The sequence below is a fragment of the Mirounga angustirostris genome, unplaced genomic scaffold (genome assembly GCF_029215605.1).
Source record: "Mirounga angustirostris isolate CCGP_5_RB_7025 unplaced genomic scaffold, mMirAng1.0.hap1 SCAF_6, whole genome shotgun sequence".
NCBI classification, from domain to species: Eukaryota; Metazoa; Chordata; class Mammalia; order Carnivora; family Phocidae; genus Mirounga; species Mirounga angustirostris.
This window is the reverse complement of record NW_026991714.1, coordinates 88,084,162-88,111,774: the sequence shown is the minus strand read 5'-3', so window position 1 is coordinate 88,111,774 and position 27,613 is coordinate 88,084,162. Positions and strand designations below refer to the sequence as shown.

General features: G+C 70.7%; 14 non-coding genes across 14 annotated transcripts; all 14 read right to left on the bottom strand.

The window, feature by feature from the left end:
* Window positions 1-667: 667 nt before the first annotated feature.
* LOC135365013 (5S ribosomal RNA) lies at window positions 668-786 on the bottom strand. Its single transcript, XR_010412821.1, has one exon. It is a non-coding gene; the product is annotated as a 5S ribosomal RNA (ribosomal RNA).
* Window positions 787-2,598: 1,812 nt separating this feature from the next.
* LOC135365049 (5S ribosomal RNA) lies at window positions 2,599-2,717 on the bottom strand. Its single transcript, XR_010412857.1, has one exon. It is a non-coding gene; the product is annotated as a 5S ribosomal RNA (ribosomal RNA).
* Window positions 2,718-4,528: 1,811 nt separating this feature from the next.
* On the bottom strand, window positions 4,529-4,647 carry LOC135365048 (5S ribosomal RNA). The gene has a single exon (XR_010412856.1). It is a non-coding gene; the product is annotated as a 5S ribosomal RNA (ribosomal RNA).
* A 1,827-nt stretch (window positions 4,648-6,474) lies between these two features.
* LOC135365047 (5S ribosomal RNA) lies at window positions 6,475-6,593 on the bottom strand. The gene has a single exon (XR_010412855.1). It is a non-coding gene; the product is annotated as a 5S ribosomal RNA (ribosomal RNA).
* A 1,811-nt stretch (window positions 6,594-8,404) lies between these two features.
* Window positions 8,405-8,523, bottom strand: LOC135365046 (5S ribosomal RNA). The gene has a single exon (XR_010412854.1). It is a non-coding gene; the product is annotated as a 5S ribosomal RNA (ribosomal RNA).
* A 1,829-nt stretch (window positions 8,524-10,352) lies between these two features.
* On the bottom strand, window positions 10,353-10,471 carry LOC135365044 (5S ribosomal RNA). The gene has a single exon (XR_010412852.1). It is a non-coding gene; the product is annotated as a 5S ribosomal RNA (ribosomal RNA).
* Window positions 10,472-12,282: 1,811 nt separating this feature from the next.
* LOC135365043 (5S ribosomal RNA) lies at window positions 12,283-12,401 on the bottom strand. Its single transcript, XR_010412851.1, has one exon. It is a non-coding gene; the product is annotated as a 5S ribosomal RNA (ribosomal RNA).
* A 1,826-nt stretch (window positions 12,402-14,227) lies between these two features.
* LOC135365042 (5S ribosomal RNA) lies at window positions 14,228-14,346 on the bottom strand. The gene has a single exon (XR_010412850.1). It is a non-coding gene; the product is annotated as a 5S ribosomal RNA (ribosomal RNA).
* A 1,811-nt stretch (window positions 14,347-16,157) lies between these two features.
* Window positions 16,158-16,276, bottom strand: LOC135365041 (5S ribosomal RNA). The gene has a single exon (XR_010412849.1). It is a non-coding gene; the product is annotated as a 5S ribosomal RNA (ribosomal RNA).
* A 1,827-nt stretch (window positions 16,277-18,103) lies between these two features.
* LOC135365040 (5S ribosomal RNA) lies at window positions 18,104-18,222 on the bottom strand. Its single transcript, XR_010412848.1, has one exon. It is a non-coding gene; the product is annotated as a 5S ribosomal RNA (ribosomal RNA).
* A 1,811-nt stretch (window positions 18,223-20,033) lies between these two features.
* LOC135365039 (5S ribosomal RNA) lies at window positions 20,034-20,152 on the bottom strand. Its single transcript, XR_010412847.1, has one exon. It is a non-coding gene; the product is annotated as a 5S ribosomal RNA (ribosomal RNA).
* Window positions 20,153-21,966: 1,814 nt separating this feature from the next.
* On the bottom strand, window positions 21,967-22,085 carry LOC135365038 (5S ribosomal RNA). Its single transcript, XR_010412846.1, has one exon. It is a non-coding gene; the product is annotated as a 5S ribosomal RNA (ribosomal RNA).
* Window positions 22,086-23,896: 1,811 nt separating this feature from the next.
* Window positions 23,897-24,015, bottom strand: LOC135365037 (5S ribosomal RNA). The gene has a single exon (XR_010412845.1). It is a non-coding gene; the product is annotated as a 5S ribosomal RNA (ribosomal RNA).
* A 1,816-nt stretch (window positions 24,016-25,831) lies between these two features.
* LOC135365036 (5S ribosomal RNA) lies at window positions 25,832-25,950 on the bottom strand. Its single transcript, XR_010412844.1, has one exon. It is a non-coding gene; the product is annotated as a 5S ribosomal RNA (ribosomal RNA).
* Window positions 25,951-27,613: the final 1,663 nt, after the last annotated feature.

Genomic DNA, 27,613 nt, shown 5'->3' with positions numbered 1-27,613 from the left:
GGTCCCGGGCGCCAAGGGGGGAGGCCCCGGGCGACCGGCCATCTTGTGTCCTGCCCACCCGGAGCGGGGACCCCCGGCACGGGGGCAAAGGGACGGTGTTCCAAGGGAAGGAAGGGAATGCCCGCGGGTGGGAGCGCACCCCAGGGCTGCTGGGGACAAGGTGGAGGCGGGCCCAGGCCTAAGGTGGGGCCAGTTGCCCAGTGCGGTCGTGCGCTCCGGGCGGCCCGATGGAATGGCTAGGGGATCTGGGGATGAGGGCCCGAGGCGCAGGACCATGGGAGGACACGCCTGCCCAGAGCGGGTGCCGTCCGGCCCGCGCTGGCCCCGGCCCATCGGTGCCAGGGTCATCGTCGCCCTCCCGCGTTCCCTCCCTCCGAAGGCGTCGCCTTCGCCCACCCCGCCCGCCCCCATCGACCCCCAGCCCACCCCTCTGGATCCGGTGTGCGTGGGCGTGGTGGCTTGGAGGCCCAAGGGCTGGCTGGAAGACGCCTGCCCCTGCAGGGGGCACCTGCTGCGAGCCAGGGACTCGCGGTGCGGTGCGCGGCTGGCGAGGGGCCAGGGGGGCACGGGGCGTTTGGAGGAAGCCTAGTTGGGCAAGGGGGCGGGGTGCTGTGGCGGTAAAGGTATGGGAAGGGTGGCCCAAGGGGAAAGAAAAGGCAAAGAAAAAAGCCTACAGCACCCGGTATTCCCAGGCGGTCTCCCATCCAAGTACTAACCAGGCCCGACCCTGCTTAGCTTCCGAGATCAGACGAGATCGGGCGTGTTCAGGGTGGTATGGCCGTAGACGTGTGCGGCTGCCGCTGGCCGCCCTAAGAGCCTGCTCTGCGCCTCCCGGGCCCAGCCGTGCCCCTCCTCAGCCCTCACCCGAACCCCGCCTGCCCTGCGCCTTGCACCTGCCTGCCTGCCAGCCGCCCAGGGGACGTGGCCCCTCCGGTGCCCCGCAGTCGTGGAAGTCCGGGCGCTCTCCCTGCCGGGGACTCTCCAGTCCCGGGGGCCGCCGCCGCCCCACCGCCTCCTGGCTACCGGCATGGCAAAGGGAAGCGTCGGGGCGGGGCGCGGTGGGCGCGGCCCCTGAGGTGTTTTCCGCGCCCCCCACCCCCAGCGTCCCACCCGTCGCCCTAGGCCAAGCCAGGCCGGCCACCAGGCCTTTCTGCCTCTCCACCCCGCCTGGCTCCAAGCCAACCCGGAGCCACCGGCGCCCCCAGGGACCCTCCTCATCAGCCCAACCCCGTCGCCCTTCCTCCGCCACCCTTCCCCTGCCCACCCACCGACAAGAGGACCCGACTGAGGGACACCAGAAGCCGGCTGGCATAGACAGACGCACAGACCCACGGGGAAAGACAGAGACACGGACGGACGGACGGACGGAGATGTAGACAGAGAGGAAGAGAGGGACAGAGAGGGAGAACACAGACAGAGTATCCAACACACACCCCCGCTCTGGCCCCAAGACAGACAGACGCGGACCCTGACCTGGATGCGGACAGGGACGGAGACACAGGGGCACACCCCAGAAACAGACACACACACCACACACACACCACACACACCACACACACACCACACACACACACACACACACACAGAGGAAGAGACTGTGTTGGCTAGGCAGCTAGCCCTCCTCGGGAGGGTGGTCGTGCTTGGGTGGGCTCTGGGCACCGAGGAGCCCCCCGGGGCCGAGGTCGCGCAGCCAAGGCCTCAGGAGACCCGCCCTGCTCCCGTTCCCGCCCAGGACCCACTCTGGGCCTGGGGGCGTGCGGGCGATTCCTCCTCTGCTCTCGTCCTTTATTTGGGGGGCCGCTTTGGGGCGTGGTGCAGGGCCGCCCCCTCCCGCCGTCTTGCCGAGCGAGCGAGCCTCGCTGTGCGCTTCGCTGTTGCGGGGACACTGAGCACGGAGTCGGGGGCCAACGGGTGGTCCCGGGTGCCAACGGGGGAGGCCCCGGGCGGTCGGCCATCTTGTGTCCTGCCCACACGGAGCGAGGACCCCCGGCCTGGGGGCAGAGGGACGGTGTTCCGCGGGAAGGAAGGGAATGCCCGCGCGCGCGGGAGCGCAGCCCAGGGCGGGTGGGGAGAAGGTGGAGGCGGGCCCAGGCCTAAGGTGGGGCCGGTTGCCCGGTGCGCTTGTGCACTCGGGGCGGCCCAAGGGAATGGCTAGGGGCTCCGGGGATGAGGCCCCGAGGCGCAGGACCTTGGGAGGGCACGCCTGCCGAGACGGGGTGCCGTCCCGCCCGCGCTCCCCCCGCCCCAAGCCCGCGGGCGGTCCTCGCCGCCCTCCCCCTTTCCCTCCCTGCGAAGCCGCCGCCTCCGCCCACCCAGCCCGCCCCCACCTCCCCCAGCCCGCCCCTCTGGATCGGGTGTGCGTGGGCGTGGTGGCTGTGAGGTGGAAGGGCTGGGGGCTGCCTGCCGGTGCAGCGGGCACAAGCTGCGAGACAGGGACCCTCGGTGCGGTGCGCGGCTGGCGAGGGGCCAGGGGGGCACCGGGCGTTTGCAGGAGGCCTTGTTGGGCAAGGGGCGGAGGGGGCGGGGCGGGGGGGGGGGACTGTGGCGGCGAAGGGAGAGGAAGGGAGGCCGAAGGGGAAAGAAAAGGCAAAGAAAAAAAGCCTACAGCACCCGGTATTCCCAGGCGGTCTCCCATCCAAGTACTAACCAGGCCCGACCCTGCTTAGCTTCCGAGATCAGACGAGATCGGGCGCGTTCAGGGTGGTATGGCCGTAGACGTGTGCCGCTGCCGCTGGCCGCCCTAAGAGCCTGCTCTGCGCCTCCGGGCCGCAGCCGTGCCCCTCCTCAGCCCCCAACCGCCCCACGCCTGCCCTGTGCCTTGCACCTGCCTGCCTGCCAAACCGCCCAGAGGACGTGGCGCCTCCAGCGCCCCGCAGTCGCGGAACACCGAGCGCTCTCACGGCCCGATACTCTCCAGACCCGGGGGCCGCCGCCTGGCTCCCGAGAGGGCCAAGGGGAGCGTCGGGGCGCGGGGGGCGTGGCCCGCGCGCTGTTCTCCGCGCCCCCCCACCCCCGGCGCCCCACCCGCCGCCCTTAGGGCAAGCCAGGCCCGCCACCAGGCCCTTCCGCCTCTCCACCCCGGCCTGGTTCCAAGCCAACCCGGAGCCACCGGCGCCCCCAGGGACCCTCCTCATCAGCCCAACCCCGTCGCCCTTCCTCCGCCACCCTTCCCCTGCCCACCCACCGACAAGAGGACCCGACTGAGGGACACCAGAAGCCGGCTGGCATAGACAGACGCACAGACCCACGGGGAAAGACAGAGACACGGACGGACGGAGATGTAGACAGAGAGGAAGAGAGAGACAGAGAGGGAGACACAGACAGAGTATCCAACACACGCCCCCGCTCTGGCCCCAAGACAGACAGACGCGGACCCTGACCTGGATGCGGACAGGGACGGAGACACAGGGGCACACCACAGAAACAGACACACACCCCCCACCCCACACCCCACACCCCACACACCCCACACACCCCCACACCCCCACACCCCCACCCACCCCCCCACCCATCCCCCCGCCCCCCCACACACACAAACAGGAGGAGACTGTGTTGGCTAGGCAGCTAGCCCTCGGGAGGGTGGTCGTGCTTGGGTGGGCTCTGGGCACCGAGGAGCCCCTCGGGGCCGAGATGCGCAGCCAAGGCGTCACGAGACCCGCTCTGCTCCCGTTCCCGCCCTGGACCCACTCTGGTCCTCGGGGCATGTGGGCGATTCCTCCTCTGCTGTCGTCCTTTATATGGGGGGCTGCTTTGGGGCGAGGTGCAGGGCGCCCCCCTCTCCCCATCTTGCTGAGCGAGCGAGCCTCGGTCTTCGCTTCGCTGTTGCAGGGAGACTAAGCACGGATTCTGGTGCCAGCGGGTGGTCCCGGGCGCCAAGGGGGGAGGCCCCGGGCGACCGGCCATCTTGTGTCCTGCCCACCCGGAGCGGGGACCCCCGGCACGGGGGCAAAGGGACGGTGTTCCAAGGGAAGGAAGGGAATGCCCGCGGGTGGGAGCGCACCCCAGGGCTGCTGGGGACAAGGTGGAGGCGGGCCCAGGCCTAAGGTGGGGCCAGTTGCCCAGTGCGGTCGTGCGCTCCGGGCGGCCCGATGGAATGGCTAGGGGATGTGGGGATGAGGGCCCGAGGCGCAGGACCATGGGAGGACACGCCTGCCCAGAGCGGGTGCCGTCCGGCCCGCGCTGGCCCCGGCCCATCGGTGCCAGGGTCTTCGTCGCCCTCCCGCGTTCCCTCCCTCCGAAGGCGTCGCCTTCGCCCACCCCGCCCGCCCCCATCGACCCCCAGCCCAGCCCTCTGGATCCGGTGTGCGTGGGCGTGGTGGCTTGGAGGCCCAAGGGCTGGCTGGAAGACGCCTGCCCCTGCAGGGGGCACCTGCTGCGAGCCAGGGACTCGCGGTGCGGTGCGCGGCTGGCGAGGGGCCAGGGGGGCACGGGGCGTTTGGAGGAAGCCTAGTTGGGCAAGGGGGCGGGGTGCTGTGGCGGTAAAGGTATGGGAAGGGTGGCCCAAGGGGAAAGAAAAGGCAAAGAAAAAAGCCTACAGCACCCGGTATTCCCAGGCGGTCTCCCATCCAAGTACTAACCAGGCCCGACCCTGCTTAGCTTCCGAGATCAGACGAGATCGGGCGCGTTCAGGGTGGTATGGCCGTAGACGTGTGCGGCTGCCGCTGGCCGCCCTAAGAGCCTGCTCTGCGCCTCCCGGGCCCAGCCGTGCCCCTCCTCAGCCCTCACCCGAACCCCGCCTGCCCTGCGCCTTGCACCTGCCTGCCTGCCAGCCGCCCAGGGGACGTGGCCCCTCCGGTGCCCCGCAGTCGTGGAAGTCCGGGCGCTCTCCCTGCCGGGGACTCTCCAGTCCCGGGGGCCGCCGCCGCCCCACCGCCTCCTGGCTACCGGCATGGCAAAGGGAAGCGTCGGGGCGGGGCGCGGTGGGCGCGGCCCCTGAGGTGTTTTCCGCGCCCCCCACCCCCACCCCCACCCCCAGCGTCCCACCCGTCGCCCTAGGCCAAGCCAGGCCGGCCACCAGGCCTTTCTGCCTCTCCACCCCGCCTGGCTCCAAGCCAACCCGGAGCCACCGGCGCCCCCAGGGACCCTCCTCATCAGCCCAACCCCGTCGCCCTTCCTCCGCCACCCTTCCCCTGCCCACCCACCGACAAGAGGACCCGACTGAGGGACACCAGAAGCCGGCTGGCATAGACAGACGCACAGACCCACGGGGAAAGACAGAGACACGGACGGACGGACGGACGGAGATGTAGACAGAGAGGAAGAGAGGGACAGAGAGGGAGAACACAGACAGAGTATCCAACACACACCCCCGCTCTGGCCCCAAGACAGACAGACGCGGACCCTGACCTGGATGCGGACAGGGACGGAGACACAGGGGCACACCCCAGAAACAGACACACACACCACACACACACCACACACACCACACACACACCACACACACACACACACACACACACAGAGGAAGAGACTGTGTTGGCTAGGCAGCTAGCCCTCCTCGGGAGGGTGGTCGTGCTTGGGTGGGCTCTGGGCACCGAGGAGCCCCCCGGGGCCGAGGTCGCGCAGCCAAGGCCTCAGGAGACCCGCCCTGCTCCCGTTCCCGCCCAGGACCCACTCTGGGCCTGGGGGCGTGCGGGCGATTCCTCCTCTGCTCTCGTCCTTTATTTGGGGGGCCGCTTTGGGGCGTGGTGCAGGGCCGCCCCCTCCCGCCGTCTTGCCGAGCGAGCGAGCCTCGCTGTGCGCTTCGCTGTTGCGGGGACACTGAGCACGGAGTCGGGGGCCAACGGGTGGTCCCGGGTGCCAACGGGGGAGGCCCCGGGCGGTCGGCCATCTTGTGTCCTGCCCACACGGAGCGAGGACCCCCGGCCTGGGGGCAGAGGGACGGTGTTCCGCGGGAAGGAAGGGAATGCCCGCGCGCGCGGGAGCGCAGCCCAGGGCGGGTGGGGAGAAGGTGGAGGCGGGCCCAGGCCTAAGGTGGGGCCGGTTGCCCGGTGCGCTTGTGCACTCGGGGCGGCCCAAGGGAATGGCTAGGGGCTCCGGGGATGAGGCCCCGAGGCGCAGGACCTTGGGAGGGCACGCCTGCCGAGACGGGGTGCCGTCCCGCCCGCGCTCCCCCCGCCCCAAGCCCGCGGGCGGTCCTCGCCGCCCTCCCCCTTTCCCTCCCTGCGAAGCCGCCGCCTCCGCCCACCCAGCCCGCCCCCACCTCCCCCAGCCCGCCCCTCTGGATCGGGTGTGCGTGGGCGTGGTGGCTGTGAGGTGGAAGGGCTGGGGGCTGCCTGCCGGTGCAGCGGGCACAAGCTGCGAGACAGGGACCCTCGGTGCGGTGCGCGGCTGGCGAGGGGCCAGGGGGGCACCGGGCGTTTGCAGGAGGCCTTGTTGGGCAAGGGGCGGAGGGGGCGGGGCGGGGGGGGGGGGACTGTGGCGGCGAAGGGAGAGGAAGGGAGGCCGAAGGGGAAAGAAAAGGCAAAGAAAAAAAGCCTACAGCACCCGGTATTCCCAGGCGGTCTCCCATCCAAGTACTAACCAGGCCCGACCCTGCTTAGCTTCCGAGATCAGACGAGATCGGGCGCGTTCAGGGTGGTATGGCCGTAGACGTGTGCCGCTGCCGCTGGCCGCCCTAAGAGCCTGCTCTGCGCCTCCGGGCCGCAGCCGTGCCCCTCCTCAGCCCCCAACCGCCCCACGCCTGCCCTGTGCCTTGCACCTGCCTGCCTGCCAAACCGCCCAGAGGACGTGGCGCCTCCAGCGCCCCGCAGTCGCGGAACACCGAGCGCTCTCACGGCCCGATACTCTCCAGACCCGGGGGCCGCCGCCTGGCTCCCGAGAGGGCCAAGGGGAGCGTCGGGGCGCGGGGGGCGTGGCCCGCGCGCTGTTCTCCGCGCCCCCCCACCCCCGGCGCCCCACCCGCCGCCCTTAGGGCAAGCCAGGCCCGCCACCAGGCCCTTCCGCCTCTCCACCCCGGCCTGGTTCCAAGCCAACCCGGAGCCACCGGCGCCCCCAGGGACCCTCCTCATCAGCCCAACCCCGTCGCCCTTCCTCCGCCACCCTTCCCCTGCCCACCCACCGACAAGAGGACCCGACTGAGGGACACCAGAAGCCGGCTGGCATAGACAGACGCACAGACCCACGGGGAAAGACAGAGACACGGACGGACGGAGATGTAGACAGAGAGGAAGAGAGAGACAGAGAGGGAGACACAGACAGAGTATCCAACACACGCCCCCGCTCTGGCCCCAAGACAGACAGACGCGGACCCTGACCTGGATGCGGACAGGGACGGAGACACAGGGGCACACCACAGAAACAGACACACACCCCCCACCCCACACCCCACACCCCACACACCCCACACACCCCCACACCCCCACACCCCCACCCACCCCCCCACCCATCCCCCCGCCCCCCCCCACACACAAACAGGAGGAGACTGTGTTGGCTAGGCAGCTAGCCCTCGGGAGGGTGGTCGTGCTTGGGTGGGCTCTGGGCACTGAGGAGCCCCTCGGGGCCGAGATGCGCAGCCAAGGCGTCACGAGACCCGCTCTGCTCCCGTTCCCGCCCTGGACCCACTCTGGTCCTCGGGGCATGTGGGCGATTCCTCCTCTGCTGTCGTCCTTTATATGGGGGGCTGCTTTGGGGCGAGGTGCAGGGCGCCCCCCTCTCCCCATCTTGCTGAGCGAGCGAGCCTCGGTCTTCGCTTCGCTGTTGCAGGGAGACTAAGCACGGATTCTGGTGCCAGCGGGTGGTCCCGGGCGCCAAGGGGGGAGGCCCCGGGCGACCGGCCATCTTGTGTCCTGCCCACCCGGAGCGGGGACCCCCGGCACGGGGGCAAAGGGACGGTGTTCCAAGGGAAGGAAGGGAATGCCCGCGGGTGGGAGCGCACCCCAGGGCTGCTGGGGACAAGGTGGAGGCGGGCCCAGGCCTAAGGTGGGGCCAGTTGCCCAGTGCGGTCGTGCGCTCCGGGCGGCCCGATGGAATGGCTAGGGGATCTGGGGATGAGGGCCCGAGGCGCAGGACCATGGGAGGACACGCCTGCCCAGAGCGGGTGCCGTCCGGCCCGCGCTGGCCCCGGCCCATCGGTGCCAGGGTCATCGTCGCCCTCCCGCGTTCCCTCCCTCCGAAGGCGTCGCCTTCGCCCACCCCGCCCGCCCCCATCGACCCCCAGCCCACCCCTCTGGATCCGGTGTGCGTGGGCGTGGTGGCTTGGAGGCCCAAGGGCTGGCTGGAAGACGCCTGCCCCTGCAGGGGGCACCTGCTGCGAGCCAGGGACTCGCGGTGCGGTGCGCGGCTGGCGAGGGGCCAGGGGGGCACGGGGCGTTTGGAGGAAGCCTAGTTGGGCAAGGGGGCGGGGTGCTGTGGCGGTAAAGGTATGGGAAGGGTGGCCCAAGGGGAAAGAAAAGGCAAAGAAAAAAGCCTACAGCACCCGGTATTCCCAGGCGGTCTCCCATCCAAGTACTAACCAGGCCCGACCCTGCTTAGCTTCCGAGATCAGACGAGATCGGGCGCGTTCAGGGTGGTATGGCCGTAGACGTGTGCGGCTGCCGCTGGCCGCCCTAAGAGCCTGCTCTGCGCCTCCCGGGCCCAGCCGTGCCCCTCCTCAGCCCTCACCCGAACCCCGCCTGCCCTGCGCCTTGCACCTGCCTGCCTGCCAGCCGCCCAGGGGACGTGGCCCCTCCGGTGCCCCGCAGTCGTGGAAGTCCGGGCGCTCTCCCTGCCGGGGACTCTCCAGTCCCGGGGGCCGCCGCCGCCCCACCGCCTCCTGGCTACCGGCATGGCAAAGGGAAGCGTCGGGGCGGGGCGCGGTGGGCGCGGCCCCTGAGGTGTTTTCCGCGCCCCCCACCCCCACCCCCACCCCCAGCGTCCCACCCGTCGCCCTAGGCCAAGCCAGGCCGGCCACCAGGCCTTTCTGCCTCTCCACCCCGCCTGGCTCCAAGCCAACCCGGAGCCACCGGCGCCCCCAGGGACCCTCCTCATCAGCCCAACCCCGTCGCCCTTCCTCCGCCACCCTTCCCCTGCCCACCCACCGACAAGAGGACCCGACTGAGGGACACCAGAAGCCGGCTGGCATAGACAGACGCACAGACCCACGGGGAAAGACAGAGACACGGACGGACGGACGGACGGAGATGTAGACAGAGAGGAAGAGAGGGACAGAGAGGGAGAACACAGACAGAGTATCCAACACACACCCCCGCTCTGGCCCCAAGACAGACAGACGCGGACCCTGACCTGGATGCGGACAGGGACGGAGACACAGGGGCACACCCCAGAAACAGACACACACACCACACACACACCACACACACCACACACACACCACACACACACACACACACACACACACAGAGGAAGAGACTGTGTTGGCTAGGCAGCTAGCCCTCCTCGGGAGGGTGGTCGTGCTTGGGTGGGCTCTGGGCACCGAGGAGCCCCCCGGGGCCGAGGTCGCGCAGCCAAGGCCTCAGGAGACCCGCCCTGCTCCCGTTCCCGCCCAGGACCCACTCTGGGCCTGGGGGCGTGCGGGCGATTCCTCCTCTGCTCTCGTCCTTTATTTGGGGGGCCGCTTTGGGGCGTGGTGCAGGGCCGCCCCCTCCCGCCGTCTTGCCGAGCGAGCGAGCCTCGCTGTGCGCTTCGCTGTTGCGGGGACACTGAGCACGGAGTCGGGGGCCAACGGGTGGTCCCGGGTGCCAACGGGGGAGGCCCCGGGCGGTCGGCCATCTTGTGTCCTGCCCACACGGAGCGAGGACCCCCGGCCTGGGGGCAGAGGGACGGTGTTCCGCGGGAAGGAAGGGAATGCCCGCGCGCGCGGGAGCGCAGCCCAGGGCGGGTGGGGAGAAGGTGGAGGCGGGCCCAGGCCTAAGGTGGGGCCGGTTGCCCGGTGCGCTTGTGCACTCGGGGCGGCCCAAGGGAATGGCTAGGGGCTCCGGGGATGAGGCCCCGAGGCGCAGGACCTTGGGAGGGCACGCCTGCCGAGACGGGGTGCCGTCCCGCCCGCGCTCCCCCCGCCCCAAGCCCGCGGGCGGTCCTCGCCGCCCTCCCCCTTTCCCTCCCTGCGAAGCCGCCGCCTCCGCCCACCCAGCCCGCCCCCACCTCCCCCAGCCCGCCCCTCTGGATCGGGTGTGCGTGGGCGTGGTGGCTGTGAGGTGGAAGGGCTGGGGGCTGCCTGCCGGTGCAGCGGGCACAAGCTGCGAGACAGGGACCCTCGGTGCGGTGCGCGGCTGGCGAGGGGCCAGGGGGGCACCGGGCGTTTGCAGGAGGCCTTGTTGGGCAAGGGGCGGAGGGGGCGGGGCGGGGGGGGGGGGACTGTGGCGGCGAAGGGAGAGGAAGGGAGGCCGAAGGGGAAAGAAAAGGCAAAGAAAAAAAGCCTACAGCACCCGGTATTCCCAGGCGGTCTCCCATCCAAGTACTAACCAGGCCCGACCCTGCTTAGCTTCCGAGATCAGACGAGATCGGGCGCGTTCAGGGTGGTATGGCCGTAGACGTGTGCCGCTGCCGCTGGCCGCCCTAAGAGCCTGCTCTGCGCCTCCGGGCCGCAGCCGTGCCCCTCCTCAGCCCCCAACCGCCCCACGCCTGCCCTGTGCCTTGCACCTGCCTGCCTGCCAAACCGCCCAGAGGACGTGGCGCCTCCAGCGCCCCGCAGTCGCGGAACACCGAGCGCTCTCACGGCCCGATACTCTCCAGACCCGGGGGCCGCCGCCTGGCTCCCGAGAGGGCCAAGGGGAGCGTCGGGGCGCGGGGGGCGTGGCCCGCGCGCTGTTCTCCGCGCCCCCCCACCCCCGGCGCCCCACCCGCCGCCCTTAGGGCAAGCCAGGCCCGCCACCAGGCCCTTCCGCCTCTCCACCCCGGCCTGGTTCCAAGCCAACCCGGAGCCACCGGCGCCCCCAGGGACCCTCCTCATCAGCCCAACCCCGTCGCCCTTCCTCCGCCACCCTTCCCCTGCCCACCCACCGACAAGAGGACCCGACTGAGGGACACCAGAAGCCGGCTGGCATAGACAGACGCACAGACCCACGGGGAAAGACAGAGACACGGACGGACGGAGATGTAGACAGAGAGGAAGAGAGAGACAGAGAGGGAGACACAGACAGAGTATCCAACACACGCCCCCGCTCTGGCCCCAAGACAGACAGACGCGGACCCTGACCTGGATGCGGACAGGGACGGAGACACAGGGGCACACCACAGAAACAGACACACACCCCCCACCCCACACCCCACACCCCACACACCCCACACACCCCCACACCCCCACACCCCCACCCACCCCCCCACCCATCCCCCCGCCCCCCCCCACACACAAACAGGAGGAGACTGTGTTGGCTAGGCAGCTAGCCCTCGGGAGGGTGGTCGTGCTTGGGTGGGCTCTGGGCACTGAGGAGCCCCTCGGGGCCGAGATGCGCAGCCAAGGCGTCACGAGACCCGCTCTGCTCCCGTTCCCGCCCTGGACCCACTCTGGTCCTCGGGGCATGTGGGCGATTCCTCCTCTGCTGTCGTCCTTTATATGGGGGGCTGCTTTGGGGCGAGGTGCAGGGCGCCCCCCTCTCCCCATCTTGCTGAGCGAGCGAGCCTCGGTCTTCGCTTCGCTGTTGCAGGGAGACTAAGCACGGATTCTGGTGCCAGCGGGTGGTCCCGGGCGCCAAGGGGGGAGGCCCCGGGCGACCGGCCATCTTGTGTCCTGCCCACCCGGAGCGGGGACCCCCGGCACGGGGGCAAAGGGACGGTGTTCCAAGGGAAGGAAGGGAATGCCCGCGGGTGGGAGCGCACCCCAGGGCTGCTGGGGACAAGGTGGAGGCGGGCCCAGGCCTAAGGTGGGGCCAGTTGCCCAGTGCGGTCGTGCGCTCCGGGCGGCCCGATGGAATGGCTAGGGGATCTGGGGATGAGGGCCCGAGGCGCAGGACCATGGGAGGACACGCCTGCCCAGAGCGGGTGCCGTCCGGCCCGCGCTGGCCCCGGCCCATCGGTGCCAGGGTCATCGTCGCCCTCCCGCGTTCCCTCCCTCCGAAGGCGTCGCCTTCGCCCACCCCGCCCGCCCCCATCGACCCCCAGCCCACCCCTCTGGATCCGGTGTGCGTGGGCGTGGTGGCTTGGAGGCCCAAGGGCTGGCTGGAAGACGCCTGCCCCTGCAGGGGGCACCTGCTGCGAGCCAGGGACTCGCGGTGCGGTGCGCGGCTGGCGAGGGGCCAGGGGGGCACGGGGCGTTTGGAGGAAGCCTAGTTGGGCAAGGGGGCGGGGTGCTGTGGCGGTAAAGGTATGGGAAGGGTGGCCCAAGGGGAAAGAAAAGGCAAAGAAAAAAGCCTACAGCACCCGGTATTCCCAGGCGGTCTCCCATCCAAGTACTAACCAGGCCCGACCCTGCTTAGCTTCCGAGATCAGACGAGATCGGGCGCGTTCAGGGTGGTATGGCCGTAGACGTGTGCGGCTGCCGCTGGCCGCCCTAAGAGCCTGCTCTGCGCCTCCCGGGCCCAGCCGTGCCCCTCCTCAGCCCTCACCCGAACCCCGCCTGCCCTGCGCCTTGCACCTGCCTGCCTGCCAGCCGCCCAGGGGACGTGGCCCCTCCGGTGCCCCGCAGTCGTGGAAGTCCGGGCGCTCTCCCTGCCGGGGACTCTCCAGTCCCGGGGGCCGCCGCCGCCCCACCGCCTCCTGGCTACCGGCATGGCAAAGGGAAGCGTCGGGGCGGGGCGCGGTGGGCGCGGCCCCTGAGGTGTTTTCCGCGCCCCCCACCCCCACCCCCACCCCCAGCGTCCCACCCGTCGCCCTAGGCCAAGCCAGGCCGGCCACCAGGCCTTTCTGCCTCTCCACCCCGCCTGGCTCCAAGCCAACCCGGAGCCACCGGCGCCCCCAGGGACCCTCCTCATCAGCCCAACCCCGTCGCCCTTCCTCCGCCACCCTTCCCCTGCCCACCCACCGACAAGAGGACCCGACTGAGGGACACCAGAAGCCGGCTGGCATAGACAGACGCACAGACCCACGGGGAAAGACAGAGACACGGACGGACGGACGGACGGAGATGTAGACAGAGAGGAAGAGAGGGACAGAGAGGGAGAACACAGACAGAGTATCCAACACACACCCCCGCTCTGGCCCCAAGACAGACAGACGCGGACCCTGACCTGGATGCGGACAGGGACGGAGACACAGGGGCACACCCCAGAAACAGACACACACACCACACACACACCACACACACCACACACACACCACACACACACACACACACACACACAGAGGAAGAGACTGTGTTGGCTAGGCAGCTAGCCCTCCTCGGGAGGGTGGTCGTGCTTGGGTGGGCTCTGGGCACCGAGGAGCCCCCCGGGGCCGAGGTCGCGCAGCCAAGGCCTCAGGAGACCCGCCCTGCTCCCGTTCCCGCCCAGGACCCACTCTGGGCCTGGGGGCGTGCGGGCGATTCCTCCTCTGCTCTCGTCCTTTATTTGGGGGGCCGCTTTGGGGCGTGGTGCAGGGCCGCCCCCTCCCGCCGTCTTGCCGAGCGAGCGAGCCTCGCTGTGCGCTTCGCTGTTGCGGGGACACTGAGCACGGAGTCGGGGGCCAACGGGTGGTCCCGGGTGCCAACGGGGGAGGCCCCGGGCGGTCGGCCATCTTGTGTCCTGCCCACACGGAGCGAGGACCCCCGGCCTGGGGGCAGAGGGACGGTGTTCCGCGGGAAGGAAGGGAATGCCCGCGCGCGCGGGAGCGCAGCCCAGGGCGGGTGGGGAGAAGGTGGAGGCGGGCCCAGGCCTAAGGTGGGGCCGGTTGCCCGGTGCGCTTGTGCACTCGGGGCGGCCCAAGGGAATGGCTAGGGGCTCCGGGGATGAGGCCCCGAGGCGCAGGACCTTGGGAGGGCACGCCTGCCGAGACGGGGTGCCGTCCCGCCCGCGCTCCCCCCGCCCCAAGCCCGCGGGCGGTCCTCGCCGCCCTCCCCCTTTCCCTCCCTGCGAAGCCGCCGCCTCCGCCCACCCAGCCCGCCCCCACCTCCCCCAGCCCGCCCCTCTGGATCGGGTGTGCGTGGGCGTGGTGGCTGTGAGGTGGAAGGGCTGGGGGCTGCCTGCCGGTGCAGCGGGCACAAGCTGCGAGACAGGGACCCTCGGTGCGGTGCGCGGCTGGCGAGGGGCCAGGGGGGCACCGGGCGTTTGCAGGAGGCCTTGTTGGGCAAGGGGCGGAGGGGGCGGGGCGGGGGGGGGGGACTGTGGCGGCGAAGGGAGAGGAAGGGAGGCCGAAGGGGAAAGAAAAGGCAAAGAAAAAAAGCCTACAGCACCCGGTATTCCCAGGCGGTCTCCCATCCAAGTACTAACCAGGCCCGACCCTGCTTAGCTTCCGAGATCAGACGAGATCGGGCGCGTTCAGGGTGGTATGGCCGTAGACGTGTGCCGCTGCCGCTGGCCGCCCTAAGAGCCTGCTCTGCGCCTCCGGGCCGCAGCCGTGCCCCTCCTCAGCCCCCAACCGCCCCACGCCTGCCCTGTGCCTTGCACCTGCCTGCCTGCCAAACCGCCCAGAGGACGTGGCGCCTCCAGCGCCCCGCAGTCGCGGAACACCGAGCGCTCTCACGGCCCGATACTCTCCAGACCCGGGGGCCGCCGCCTGGCTCCCGAGAGGGCCAAGGGGAGCGTCGGGGCGCGGGGGGCGTGGCCCGCGCGCTGTTCTCCGCGCCCCCCCACCCCCGGCGCCCCACCCGCCGCCCTTAGGGCAAGCCAGGCCCGCCACCAGGCCCTTCCGCCTCTCCACCCCGGCCTGGTTCCAAGCCAACCCGGAGCCACCGGCGCCCCCAGGGACCCTCCTCATCAGCCCAACCCCGTCGCCCTTCCTCCGCCACCCTTCCCCTGCCCACCCACCGACAAGAGGACCCGACTGAGGGACACCAGAAGCCGGCTGGCATAGACAGACGCACAGACCCACGGGGAAAGACAGAGACACGGACGGACGGAGATGTAGACAGAGAGGAAGAGAGAGACAGAGAGGGAGACACAGACAGAGTATCCAACACACGCCCCCGCTCTGGCCCCAAGACAGACAGACGCGGACCCTGACCTGGATGCGGACAGGGACGGAGACACAGGGGCACACCACAGAAACAGACACACACCCCCCACCCCACACCCCACACCCCACACACCCCACACACCCCCACACCCCCACACCCCCACCCACCCCCCCACCCATCCCCCCGCCCCCCCACACACACAAACAGGAGGAGACTGTGTTGGCTAGGCAGCTAGCCCTCGGGAGGGTGGTCGTGCTTGGGTGGGCTCTGGGCACCGAGGAGCCCCTCGGGGCCGAGATGCGCAGCCAAGGCGTCACGAGACCCGCTCTGCTCCCGTTCCCGCCCTGGACCCACTCTGGTCCTCGGGGCATGTGGGCGATTCCTCCTCTGCTGTCGTCCTTTATATGGGGGGCTGCTTTGGGGCGAGGTGCAGGGCGCCCCCCTCTCCCCATCTTGCTGAGCGAGCGAGCCTCGGTCTTCGCTTCGCTGTTGCAGGGAGACTAAGCACGGATTCTGGTGCCAGCGGGTGGTCCCGGGCGCCAAGGGGGGAGGCCCCGGGCGACCGGCCATCTTGTGTCCTGCCCACCCGGAGCGGGGACCCCCGGCACGGGGGCAAAGGGACGGTGTTCCAAGGGAAGGAAGGGAATGCCCGCGGGTGGGAGCGCACCCCAGGGCTGCTGGGGACAAGGTGGAGGCGGGCCCAGGCCTAAGGTGGGGCCAGTTGCCCAGTGCGGTCGTGCGCTCCAGGCGGCCCGATGGAATGGCTAGGGGATCTGGGGATGAGGGCCCGAGGCGCAGGACCATGGGAGGACACGCCTGCCCAGAGCGGGTGCCGTCCGGCCCGCGCTGGCCCCGGCCCATCGGTGCCAGGGTCATCGTCGCCCTCCCGCGTTCCCTCCCTCCGAAGGCGTCGCCTTCGCCCACCCCGCCCGCCCCCATCGACCCCCAGCCCAGCCCTCTGGATCCGGTGTGCGTGGGCGTGGTGGCTTGGAGGCCCAAGGGCTGGCTGGAAGACGCCTGCCCCTGCAGGGGGCACCTGCTGCGAGCCAGGGACTCGCGGTGCGGTGCGCGGCTGGCGAGGGGCCAGGGGGGCACGGGGCGTTTGGAGGAAGCCTAGTTGGGCAAGGGGGCGGGGTGCTGTGGCGGTAAAGGTATGGGAAGGGTGGCCCAAGGGGAAAGAAAAGGCAAAGAAAAAAGCCTACAGCACCCGGTATTCCCAGGCGGTCTCCCATCCAAGTACTAACCAGGCCCGACCCTGCTTAGCTTCCGAGATCAGACGAGATCGGGCGCGTTCAGGGTGGTATGGCCGTAGACGTGTGCGGCTGCCGCTGGCCGCCCTAAGAGCCTGCTCTGCGCCTCCCGGGCCCAGCCGTGCCCCTCCTCAGCCCTCACCCGAACCCCGCCTGCCCTGCGCCTTGCACCTGCCTGCCTGCCAGCCGCCCAGGGGACGTGGCCCCTCCGGTGCCCCGCAGTCGTGGAAGTCCGGGCGCTCTCCCTGCCGGGGACTCTCCAGTCCCGGGGGCCGCCGCCGCCCCACCGCCTCCTGGCTACCGGCATGGCAAAGGGAAGCGTCGGGGCGGGGCGCGGTGGGCGCGGCCCCTGAGGTGTTTTCCGCGCCCCCCACCCCCACCCCCACCCCCAGCGTCCCACCCGTCGCCCTAGGCCAAGCCAGGCCGGCCACCAGGCCTTTCTGCCTCTCCACCCCGCCTGGCTCCAAGCCAACCCGGAGCCACCGGCGCCCCCAGGGACCCTCCTCATCAGCCCAACCCCGTCGCCCTTCCTCCGCCACCCTTCCCCTGCCCACCCACCGACAAGAGGACCCGACTGAGGGACACCAGAAGCCGGCTGGCATAGACAGACGCACAGACCCACGGGGAAAGACAGAGACACGGACGGACGGACGGACGGAGATGTAGACAGAGAGGAAGAGAGGGACAGAGAGGGAGAACACAGACAGAGTATCCAACACACACCCCCGCTCTGGCCCCAAGACAGACAGACGCGGACCCTGACCTGGATGCGGACAGGGACGGAGACACAGGGGCACACCCCAGAAACAGACACACACACCACACACACACCACACACACCACACACACACCACACACACACACACACACACACACAGAGGAAGAGACTGTGTTGGCTAGGCAGCTAGCCCTCCTCGGGAGGGTGGTCGTGCTTGGGTGGGCTCTGGGCACCGAGGAGCCCCCCGGGGCCGAGGTCGCGCAGCCAAGGCCTCAGGAGACCCGCCCTGCTCCCGTTCCCGCCCAGGACCCACTCTGGGCCTGGGGGCGTGCGGGCGATTCCTCCTCTGCTCTCGTCCTTTATTTGGGGGGCCGCTTTGGGGCGTGGTGCAGGGCCGCCCCCTCCCGCCGTCTTGCCGAGCGAGCGAGCCTCGCTGTGCGCTTCGCTGTTGCGGGGACACTGAGCACGGAGTCGGGGGCCAACGGGTGGTCCCGGGTGCCAACGGGGGAGGCCCCGGGCGGTCGGCCATCTTGTGTCCTGCCCACACGGAGCGAGGACCCCCGGCCTGGGGGCAGAGGGACGGTGTTCCGCGGGAAGGAAGGGAATGCCCGCGCGCGCGGGAGCGCAGCCCAGGGCGGGTGGGGAGAAGGTGGAGGCGGGCCCAGGCCTAAGGTGGGGCCGGTTGCCCGGTGCGCTTGTGCACTCGGGGCGGCCCAAGGGAATGGCTAGGGGCTCCGGGGATGAGGCCCCGAGGCGCAGGACCTTGGGAGGGCACGCCTGCCGAGACGGGGTGCCGTCCCGCCCGCGCTCCCCCCGCCCCAAGCCCGCGGGCGGTCCTCGCCGCCCTCCCCCTTTCCCTCCCTGCGAAGCCGCCGCCTCCGCCCACCCAGCCCGCCCCCACCTCCCCCAGCCCGCCCCTCTGGATCGGGTGTGCGTGGGCGTGGTGGCTGTGAGGTGGAAGGGCTGGGGGCTGCCTGCCGGTGCAGCGGGCACAAGCTGCGAGACAGGGACCCTCGGTGCGGTGCGCGGCTGGCGAGGGGCCAGGGGGGCACCGGGCGTTTGCAGGAGGCCTTGTTGGGCAAGGGGCGGAGGGGGCGGGGCGGGGGGGGGGGGACTGTGGCGGCGAAGGGAGAGGAAGGGAGGCCGAAGGGGAAAGAAAAGGCAAAGAAAAAAAGCCTACAGCACCCGGTATTCCCAGGCGGTCTCCCATCCAAGTACTAACCAGGCCCGACCCTGCTTAGCTTCCGAGATCAGACGAGATCGGGCGCGTTCAGGGTGGTATGGCCGTAGACGTGTGCCGCTGCCGCTGGCCGCCCTAAGAGCCTGCTCTGCGCCTCCGGGCCGCAGCCGTGCCCCTCCTCAGCCCCCAACCGCCCCACGCCTGCCCTGTGCCTTGCACCTGCCTGCCTGCCAAACCGCCCAGAGGACGTGGCGCCTCCAGCGCCCCGCAGTCGCGGAACACCGAGCGCTCTCACGGCCCGATACTCTCCAGACCCGGGGGCCGCCGCCTGGCTCCCGAGAGGGCCAAGGGGAGCGTCGGGGCGCGGGGGGCGTGGCCCGCGCGCTGTTCTCCGCGCCCCCCCACCCCCGGCGCCCCACCCGCCGCCCTTAGGGCAAGCCAGGCCCGCCACCAGGCCCTTCCGCCTCTCCACCCCGGCCTGGTTCCAAGCCAACCCGGAGCCACCGGCGCCCCCAGGGACCCTCCTCATCAGCCCAACCCCGTCGCCCTTCCTCCGCCACCCTTCCCCTGCCCACCCACCGACAAGAGGACCCGACTGAGGGACACCAGAAGCCGGCTGGCATAGACAGACGCACAGACCCACGGGGAAAGACAGAGACACGGACGGACGGAGATGTAGACAGAGAGGAAGAGAGAGACAGAGAGGGAGACACAGACAGAGTATCCAACACACGCCCCCGCTCTGGCCCCAAGACAGACAGACGCGGACCCTGACCTGGATGCGGACAGGGACGGAGACACAGGGGCACACCACAGAAACAGACACACACCCCCCACCCCACACCCCACACCCCACACACCCCACACACCCCCACACCCCCACACCCCCACCCACCCCCCCACCCATCCCCCCGCCCCCCCCCACACACAAACAGGAGGAGACTGTGTTGGCTAGGCAGCTAGCCCTCGGGAGGGTGGTCGTGCTTGGGTGGGCTCTGGGCACCGAGGAGCCCCTCGGGGCCGAGATGCGCAGCCAAGGCGTCACGAGACCCGCTCTGCTCCCGTTCCCGCCCTGGACCCACTCTGGTCCTCGGGGCATGTGGGCGATTCCTCCTCTGCTGTCGTCCTTTATATGGGGGGCTGCTTTGGGGCGAGGTGCAGGGCGCCCCCCTCTCCCCATCTTGCTGAGCGAGCGAGCCTCGGTCTTCGCTTCGCTGTTGCAGGGAGACTAAGCACGGATTCTGGTGCCAGCGGGTGGTCCCGGGCGCCAAGGGGGGAGGCCCCGGGCGACCGGCCATCTTGTGTCCTGCCCACCCGGAGCGGGGACCCCCGGCACGGGGGCAAAGGGACGGTGTTCCAAGGGAAGGAAGGGAATGCCCGCGGGTGGGAGCGCACCCCAGGGCTGCTGGGGACAAGGTGGAGGCGGGCCCAGGCCTAAGGTGGGGCCAGTTGCCCAGTGCGGTCGTGCGCTCCGGGCGGCCCGATGGAATGGCTAGGGGATGTGGGGATGAGGGCCCGAGGCGCAGGACCATGGGAGGACACGCCTGCCCAGAGCGGGTGCCGTCCGGCCCGCGCTGGCCCCGGCCCATCGGTGCCAGGGTCTTCGTCGCCCTCCCGCGTTCCCTCCCTCCGAAGGCGTCGCCTTCGCCCACCCCGCCCGCCCCCATCGACCCCCAGCCCAGCCCTCTGGATCCGGTGTGCGTGGGCGTGGTGGCTTGGAGGCCCAAGGGCTGGCTGGAAGACGCCTGCCCCTGCAGGGGGCACCTGCTGCGAGCCAGGGACTCGCGGTGCGGTGCGCGGCTGGCGAGGGGCCAGGGGGGCACGGGGCGTTTGGAGGAAGCCTAGTTGGGCAAGGGGGCGGGGTGCTGTGGCGGTAAAGGTATGGGAAGGGTGGCCCAAGGGGAAAGAAAAGGCAAAGAAAAAAGCCTACAGCACCCGGTATTCCCAGGCGGTCTCCCATCCAAGTACTAACCAGGCCCGACCCTGCTTAGCTTCCGAGATCAGACGAGATCGGGCGCGTTCAGGGTGGTATGGCCGTAGACGTGTGCGGCTGCCGCTGGCCGCCCTAAGAGCCTGCTCTGCGCCTCCCGGGCCCAGCCGTGCCCCTCCTCAGCCCTCACCCGAACCCCGCCTGCCCTGCGCCTTGCACCTGCCTGCCTGCCAGCCGCCCAGGGGACGTGGCCCCTCCGGTGCCCCGCAGTCGTGGAAGTCCGGGCGCTCTCCCTGCCGGGGACTCTCCAGTCCCGGGGGCCGCCGCCGCCCCACCGCCTCCTGGCTACCGGCATGGCAAAGGGAAGCGTCGGGGCGGGGCGCGGTGGGCGCGGCCCCTGAGGTGTTTTCCGCGCCCCCCACCCCCAGCGTCCCACCCGTCGCCCTAGGCCAAGCCAGGCCGGCCACCAGGCCTTTCTGCCTCTCCACCCCGCCTGGCTCCAAGCCAACCCGGAGCCACCGGCGCCCCCAGGGACCCTCCTCATCAGCCCAACCCCGTCGCCCTTCCTCCGCCACCCTTCCCCTGCCCACCCACCGACAAGAGGACCCGACTGAGGGACACCGGAAGCCGGCTGGCATAGACAGACGCACAGACCCACGGGGAAAGACAGAGACACGGACGGACGGACGGACGGAGATGTAGACAGAGAGGAAGAGAGGGACAGAGAGGGAGAACACAGACAGAGTATCCAACACACACCCCCGCTCTGGCCCCAAGACAGACAGACGCGGACCCTGACCTGGATGCGGACAGGGACGGAGACACAGGGGCACACCCCAGAAACAGACACACACACCACACACACACCACACACACCACACACACACCACACACACACACACACACACACACAGAGGAAGAGACTGTGTTGGCTAGGCAGCTAGCCCTCCTCGGGAGGGTGGTCGTGCTTGGGTGGGCTCTGGGCACCGAGGAGCCCCCCGGGGCCGAGGTCGCGCAGCCAAGGCCTCAGGAGACCCGCCCTGCTCCCGTTCCCGCCCAGGACCCACTCTGGGCCTGGGGGCGTGCGGGCGATTCCTCCTCTGCTCTCGTCCTTTATTTGGGGGGCCGCTTTGGGGCGTGGTGCAGGGCCGCCCCCTCCCGCCGTCTTGCCGAGCGAGCGAGCCTCGCTGTGCGCTTCGCTGTTGCGGGGACACTGAGCACGGAGTCGGGGGCCAACGGGTGGTCCCGGGTGCCAACGGGGGAGGCCCCGGGCGGTCGGCCATCTTGTGTCCTGCCCACACGGAGCGAGGACCCCCGGCCTGGGGGCAGAGGGACGGTGTTCCGCGGGAAGGAAGGGAATGCCCGCGCGCGCGGGAGCGCAGCCCAGGGCGGGTGGGGAGAAGGTGGAGGCGGGCCCAGGCCTAAGGTGGGGCCGGTTGCCCGGTGCGCTTGTGCACTCGGGGCGGCCCAAGGGAATGGCTAGGGGCTCCGGGGATGAGGCCCCGAGGCGCAGGACCTTGGGAGGGCACGCCTGCCGAGACGGGGTGCCGTCCCGCCCGCGCTCCCCCCGCCCCAAGCCCGCGGGCGGTCCTCGCCGCCCTCCCCCTTTCCCTCCCTGCGAAGCCGCCGCCTCCGCCCACCCAGCCCGCCCCCACCTCCCCCAGCCCGCCCCTCTGGATCGGGTGTGCGTGGGCGTGGTGGCTGTGAGGTGGAAGGGCTGGGGGCTGCCTGCCGGTGCAGCGGGCACAAGCTGCGAGACAGGGACCCTCGGTGCGGTGCGCGGCTGGCGAGGGGCCAGGGGGGCACCGGGCGTTTGCAGGAGGCCTTGTTGGGCAAGGGGCGGAGGGGGCGGGGCGGGGGGGGGGGACTGTGGCGGCGAAGGGAGAGGAAGGGAGGCCGAAGGGGAAAGAAAAGGCAAAGAAAAAAAGCCTACAGCACCCGGTATTCCCAGGCGGTCTCCCATCCAAGTACTAACCAGGCCCGACCCTGCTTAGCTTCCGAGATCAGACGAGATCGGGCGCGTTCAGGGTGGTATGGCCGTAGACGTGTGCCGCTGCCGCTGGCCGCCCTAAGAGCCTGCTCTGCGCCTCCGGGCCGCAGCCGTGCCCCTCCTCAGCCCCCAACCGCCCCACGCCTGCCCTGTGCCTTGCACCTGCCTGCCTGCCAAACCGCCCAGAGGACGTGGCGCCTCCAGCGCCCCGCAGTCGCGGAACACCGAGCGCTCTCACGGCCCGATACTCTCCAGACCCGGGGGCCGCCGCCTGGCTCCCGAGAGGGCCAAGGGGAGCGTCGGGGCGCGGGGGGCGTGGCCCGCGCGCTGTTCTCCGCGCCCCCCCACCCCCGGCGCCCCACCCGCCGCCCTTAGGGCAAGCCAGGCCCGCCACCAGGCCCTTCCGCCTCTCCACCCCGGCCTGGTTCCAAGCCAACCCGGAGCCACCGGCGCCCCCAGGGACCCTCCTCATCAGCCCAACCCCGTCGCCCTTCCTCCGCCACCCTTCCCCTGCCCACCCACCGACAAGAGGACCCGACTGAGGGACACCAGAAGCCGGCTGGCATAGACAGACGCACAGACCCACGGGGAAAGACAGAGACACGGACGGACGGAGATGTAGACAGAGAGGAAGAGAGAGACAGAGAGGGAGACACAGACAGAGTATCCAACACACGCCCCCGCTCTGGCCCCAAGACAGACAGACGCGGACCCTGACCTGGATGCGGACAGGGACGGAGACACAGGGGCACACCACAGAAACAGACACACACCCCCCACCCCACACCCCACACCCCACACACCCCACACACCCCCACACCCCCACACCCCCACCCACCCCCCCACCCATCCCCCCGCCCCCCCACACACACAAACAGGAGGAGACTGTGTTGGCTAGGCAGCTAGCCCTCGGGAGGGTGGTCGTGCTTGGGTGGGCTCTGGGCACCGAGGAGCCCCTCGGGGCCGAGATGCGCAGCCAAGGCGTCACGAGACCCGCTCTGCTCCCGTTCCCGCCCTGGACCCACTCTGGTCCTCGGGGCATGTGGGCGATTCCTCCTCTGCTGTCGTCCTTTATATGGGGGGCTGCTTTGGGGCGAGGTGCAGGGCGCCCCCCTCTCCCCATCTTGCTGAGCGAGCGAGCCTCGGTCTTCGCTTCGCTGTTGCAGGGAGACTAAGCACGGATTCTGGTGCCAGCGGGTGGTCCCGGGCGCCAAGGGGGGAGGCCCCGGGCGACCGGCCATCTTGTGTCCTGCCCACCCGGAGCGGGGACCCCCGGCACGGGGGCAAAGGGACGGTGTTCCAAGGGAAGGAAGGGAATGCCCGCGGGTGGGAGCGCACCCCAGGGCTGCTGGGGACAAGGTGGAGGCGGGCCCAGGCCTAAGGTGGGGCCAGTTGCCCAGTGCGGTCGTGCGCTCCGGGCGGCCCGATGGAATGGCTAGGGGATCTGGGGATGAGGGCCCGAGGCGCAGGACCATGGGAGGACACGCCTGCCCAGAGCGGGTGCCGTCCGGCCCGCGCTGGCCCCGGCCCATCGGTGCCAGGGTCATCGTCGCCCTCCCGCGTTCCCTCCCTCCGAAGGCGTCGCCTTCGCCCACCCCGCCCGCCCCCATCGACCCCCAGCCCACCCCTCTGGATCCGGTGTGCGTGGGCGTGGTGGCTTGGAGGCCCAAGGGCTGGCTGGAAGACGCCTGCCCCTGCAGGGGGCACCTGCTGCGAGCCAGGGACTCGCGGTGCGGTGCGCGGCTGGCGAGGGGCCAGGGGGGCACGGGGCGTTTGGAGGAAGCCTAGTTGGGCAAGGGGGCGGGGTGCTGTGGCGGTAAAGGTATGGGAAGGGTGGCCCAAGGGGAAAGAAAAGGCAAAGAAAAAAGCCTACAGCACCCGGTATTCCCAGGCGGTCTCCCATCCAAGTACTAACCAGGCCCGACCCTGCTTAGCTTCCGAGATCAGACGAGATCGGGCGCGTTCAGGGTGGTATGGCCGTAGACGTGTGCGGCTGCCGCTGGCCGCCCTAAGAGCCTGCTCTGCGCCTCCCGGGCCCAGCCGTGCCCCTCCTCAGCCCTCACCCGAACCCCGCCTGCCCTGCGCCTTGCACCTGCCTGCCTGCCAGCCGCCCAGGGGACGTGGCCCCTCCGGTGCCCCGCAGTCGTGGAAGTCCGGGCGCTCTCCCTGCCGGGGACTCTCCAGTCCCGGGGGCCGCCGCCGCCCCACCGCCTCCTGGCTACCGGCATGGCAAAGGGAAGCGTCGGGGCGGGGCGCGGTGGGCGCGGCCCCTGAGGTGTTTTCCGCGCCCCCCACCCCCAGCGTCCCACCCGTCGCCCTAGGCCAAGCCAGGCCGGCCACCAGGCCTTTCTGCCTCTCCACCCCGCCTGGCTCCAAGCCAACCCGGAGCCACCGGCGCCCCCAGGGACCCTCCTCATCAGCCCAACCCCGTCGCCCTTCCTCCGCCATCCTTCCCCTGCCCACCCACCGACAAGAGGACCCGACTGAGGGACACCGGAAGCCGGCTGGCATAGACAGACGCACAGACCCACGGGGAAAGACAGAGACACGGACGGACGGACGGACGGAGATGTAGACAGAGAGGAAGAGAGGGACAGAGAGGGAGAACACAGACAGAGTATCCAACACACACCCCCGCTCTGGCCCCAAGACAGACAGACGCGGACCCTGACCTGGATGCGGACAGGGACGGAGACACAGGGGCACACCCCAGAAACAGACACACACACCACACACACACCACACACACCACACACACACCACACACACACCACACACACACACACACAGAGGAAGAGACTGTGTTGGCTAGGCAGCTAGCCCTCCTCGGGAGGGTGGTCGTGCTTGGGTGGGCTCTGGGCACCGAGGAGCCCCCCGGGGCCGAGGTCGCGCAGCCAAGGCCTCAGGAGACCCGCCCTGCTCCCGTTCCCGCCCAGGACCCACTCTGGGCCTGGGGGCGTGCGGGCGATTCCTCCTCTGCTCTCGTCCTTTATTTGGGGGGCCGCTTTGGGGCGTGGTGCAGGGCCGCCCCCTCCCGCCGTCTTGCCGAGCGAGCGAGCCTCGCTGTGCGCTTCGCTGTTGCGGGGACACTGAGCACGGAGTCGGGGGCCAACGGGTGGTCCCGGGTGCCAACGGGGGAGGCCCCGGGCGGTCGGCCATCTTGTGTCCTGCCCACACGGAGCGAGGACCCCCGGCCTGGGGGCAGAGGGACGGTGTTCCGCGGGAAGGAAGGGAATGCCCGCGCGCGCGGGAGCGCAGCCCAGGGCGGGTGGGGAGAAGGTGGAGGCGGGCCCAGGCCTAAGGTGGGGCCGGTTGCCCGGTGCGCTTGTGCACTCGGGGCGGCCCAAGGGAATGGCTAGGGGCTCCGGGGATGAGGCCCCGAGGCGCAGGACCTTGGGAGGGCACGCCTGCCGAGACGGGGTGCCGTCCCGCCCGCGCTCCCCCCGCCCCAAGCCCGCGGGCGGTCCTCGCCGCCCTCCCCCTTTCCCTCCCTGCGAAGCCGCCGCCTCCGCCCACCCAGCCCGCCCCCACCTCCCCCAGCCCGCCCCTCTGGATCGGGTGTGCGTGGGCGTGGTGGCTGTGAGGTGGAAGGGCTGGGGGCTGCCTGCCGGTGCAGCGGGCACAAGCTGCGAGACAGGGACCCTCGGTGCGGTGCGCGGCTGGCGAGGGGCCAGGGGGGCACCGGGCGTTTGCAGGAGGCCTTGTTGGGCAAGGGGCGGAGGGGGCGGGGCGGGGGGGGGGACTGTGGCGGCGAAGGGAGAGGAAGGGAGGCCGAAGGGGAAAGAAAAGGCAAAGAAAAAAAGCCTACAGCACCCGGTATTCCCAGGCGGTCTCCCATCCAAGTACTAACCAGGCCCGACCCTGCTTAGCTTCCGAGATCAGACGAGATCGGGCGCGTTCAGGGTGGTATGGCCGTAGACGTGTGCCGCTGCCGCTGGCCGCCCTAAGAGCCTGCTCTGCGCCTCCGGGCCGCAGCCGTGCCCCTCCTCAGCCCCCAACCGCCCCACGCCTGCCCTGTGCCTTGCACCTGCCTGCCTGCCAAACCGCCCAGAGGACGTGGCGCCTCCAGCGCCCCGCAGTCGCGGAACACCGAGCGCTCTCACGGCCCGATACTCTCCAGACCCGGGGGCCGCCGCCTGGCTCCCGAGAGGGCCAAGGGGAGCGTCGGGGCGCGGGGGGCGTGGCCCGCGCGCTGTTCTCCGCGCCCCCCCACCCCCGGCGCCCCACCCGCCGCCCTTAGGGCAAGCCAGGCCCGCCACCAGGCCCTTCCGCCTCTCCACCCCGGCCTGGTTCCAAGCCAACCCGGAGCCACCGGCGCCCCCAGGGACCCTCCTCATCAGCCCAACCCCGTCGCCCTTCCTCCGCCACCCTTCCCCTGCCCACCCACCGACAAGAGGACCCGACTGAGGGACACCAGAAGCCGGCTGGCATAGACAGACGCACAGACCCACGGGGAAAGACAGAGACACGGACGGACGGAGATGTAGACAGAGAGGAAGAGAGAGACAGAGAGGGAGACACAGACAGAGTATCCAACACACGCCCCCGCTCTGGCCCCAAGACAGACAGACGCGGACCCTGACCTGGATGCGGACAGGGACGGAGACACAGGGGCACACCACAGAAACAGACACACACCCCCCACCCCACACCCCACACCCCACACACCCCACACACCCCCACACCCCCACACCCCCACCCCCCCCCCACCCATCCCCCCCCCACACACACACACAAACAGGAGGAGACTGTGTTGGCTAGGCAGCTAGCCCTCGGGAGGGTGGTCGTGCTTGGGTGGGCTCTGGGCACCGAGGAGCCCCTCGGGGCCGAGATGCGCAGCCAAGGCGTCACGAGACCCGCTCTGCTCCCGTTCCCGCCCTGGACCCACTCTGGTCCTCGGGGCATGTGGGCGATTCCTCCTCTGCTGTCGTCCTTTATATGGGGGGCTGCTTTGGGGCGAGGTGCAGGGCGCCCCCCTCTCCCCATCTTGCTGAGCGAGCGAGCCTCGGTCTTCGCTTCGCTGTTGCAGGGAGACTAAGCACGGATTCTGGTGCCAGCGGGTGGTCCCGGGCGCCAAGGGGGGAGGCCCCGGGCGACCGGCCATCTTGTGTCCTGCCCACCCGGAGCGGGGACCCCCGGCACGGGGGCAAAGGGACGGTGTTCCAAGGGAAGGAAGGGAATGCCCGCGGGTGGGAGCGCACCCCAGGGCTGCTGGGGACAAGGTGGAGGCGGGCCCAGGCCTAAGGTGGGGCCAGTTGCCCAGTGCGGTCGTGCGCTCCGGGCGGCCCGATGGAATGGCTAGGGGATGTGGGGATGAGGGCCCGAGGCGCAGGACCATGGGAGGACACGCCTGCCCAGAGCGGGTGCCGTCCGGCCCGCGCTGGCCCCGGCCCATCGGTGCCAGGGTCTTCGTCGCCCTCCCGCGTTCCCTCCCTCCGAAGGCGTCGCCTTCGCCCACCCCGCCCGCCCCCATCGACCCCCAGCCCAGCCCTCTGGATCCGGTGTGCGTGGGCGTGGTGGCTTGGAGGCCCAAGGGCTGGCTGGAAGACGCCTGCCCCTGCAGGGGGCACCTGCTGCGAGCCA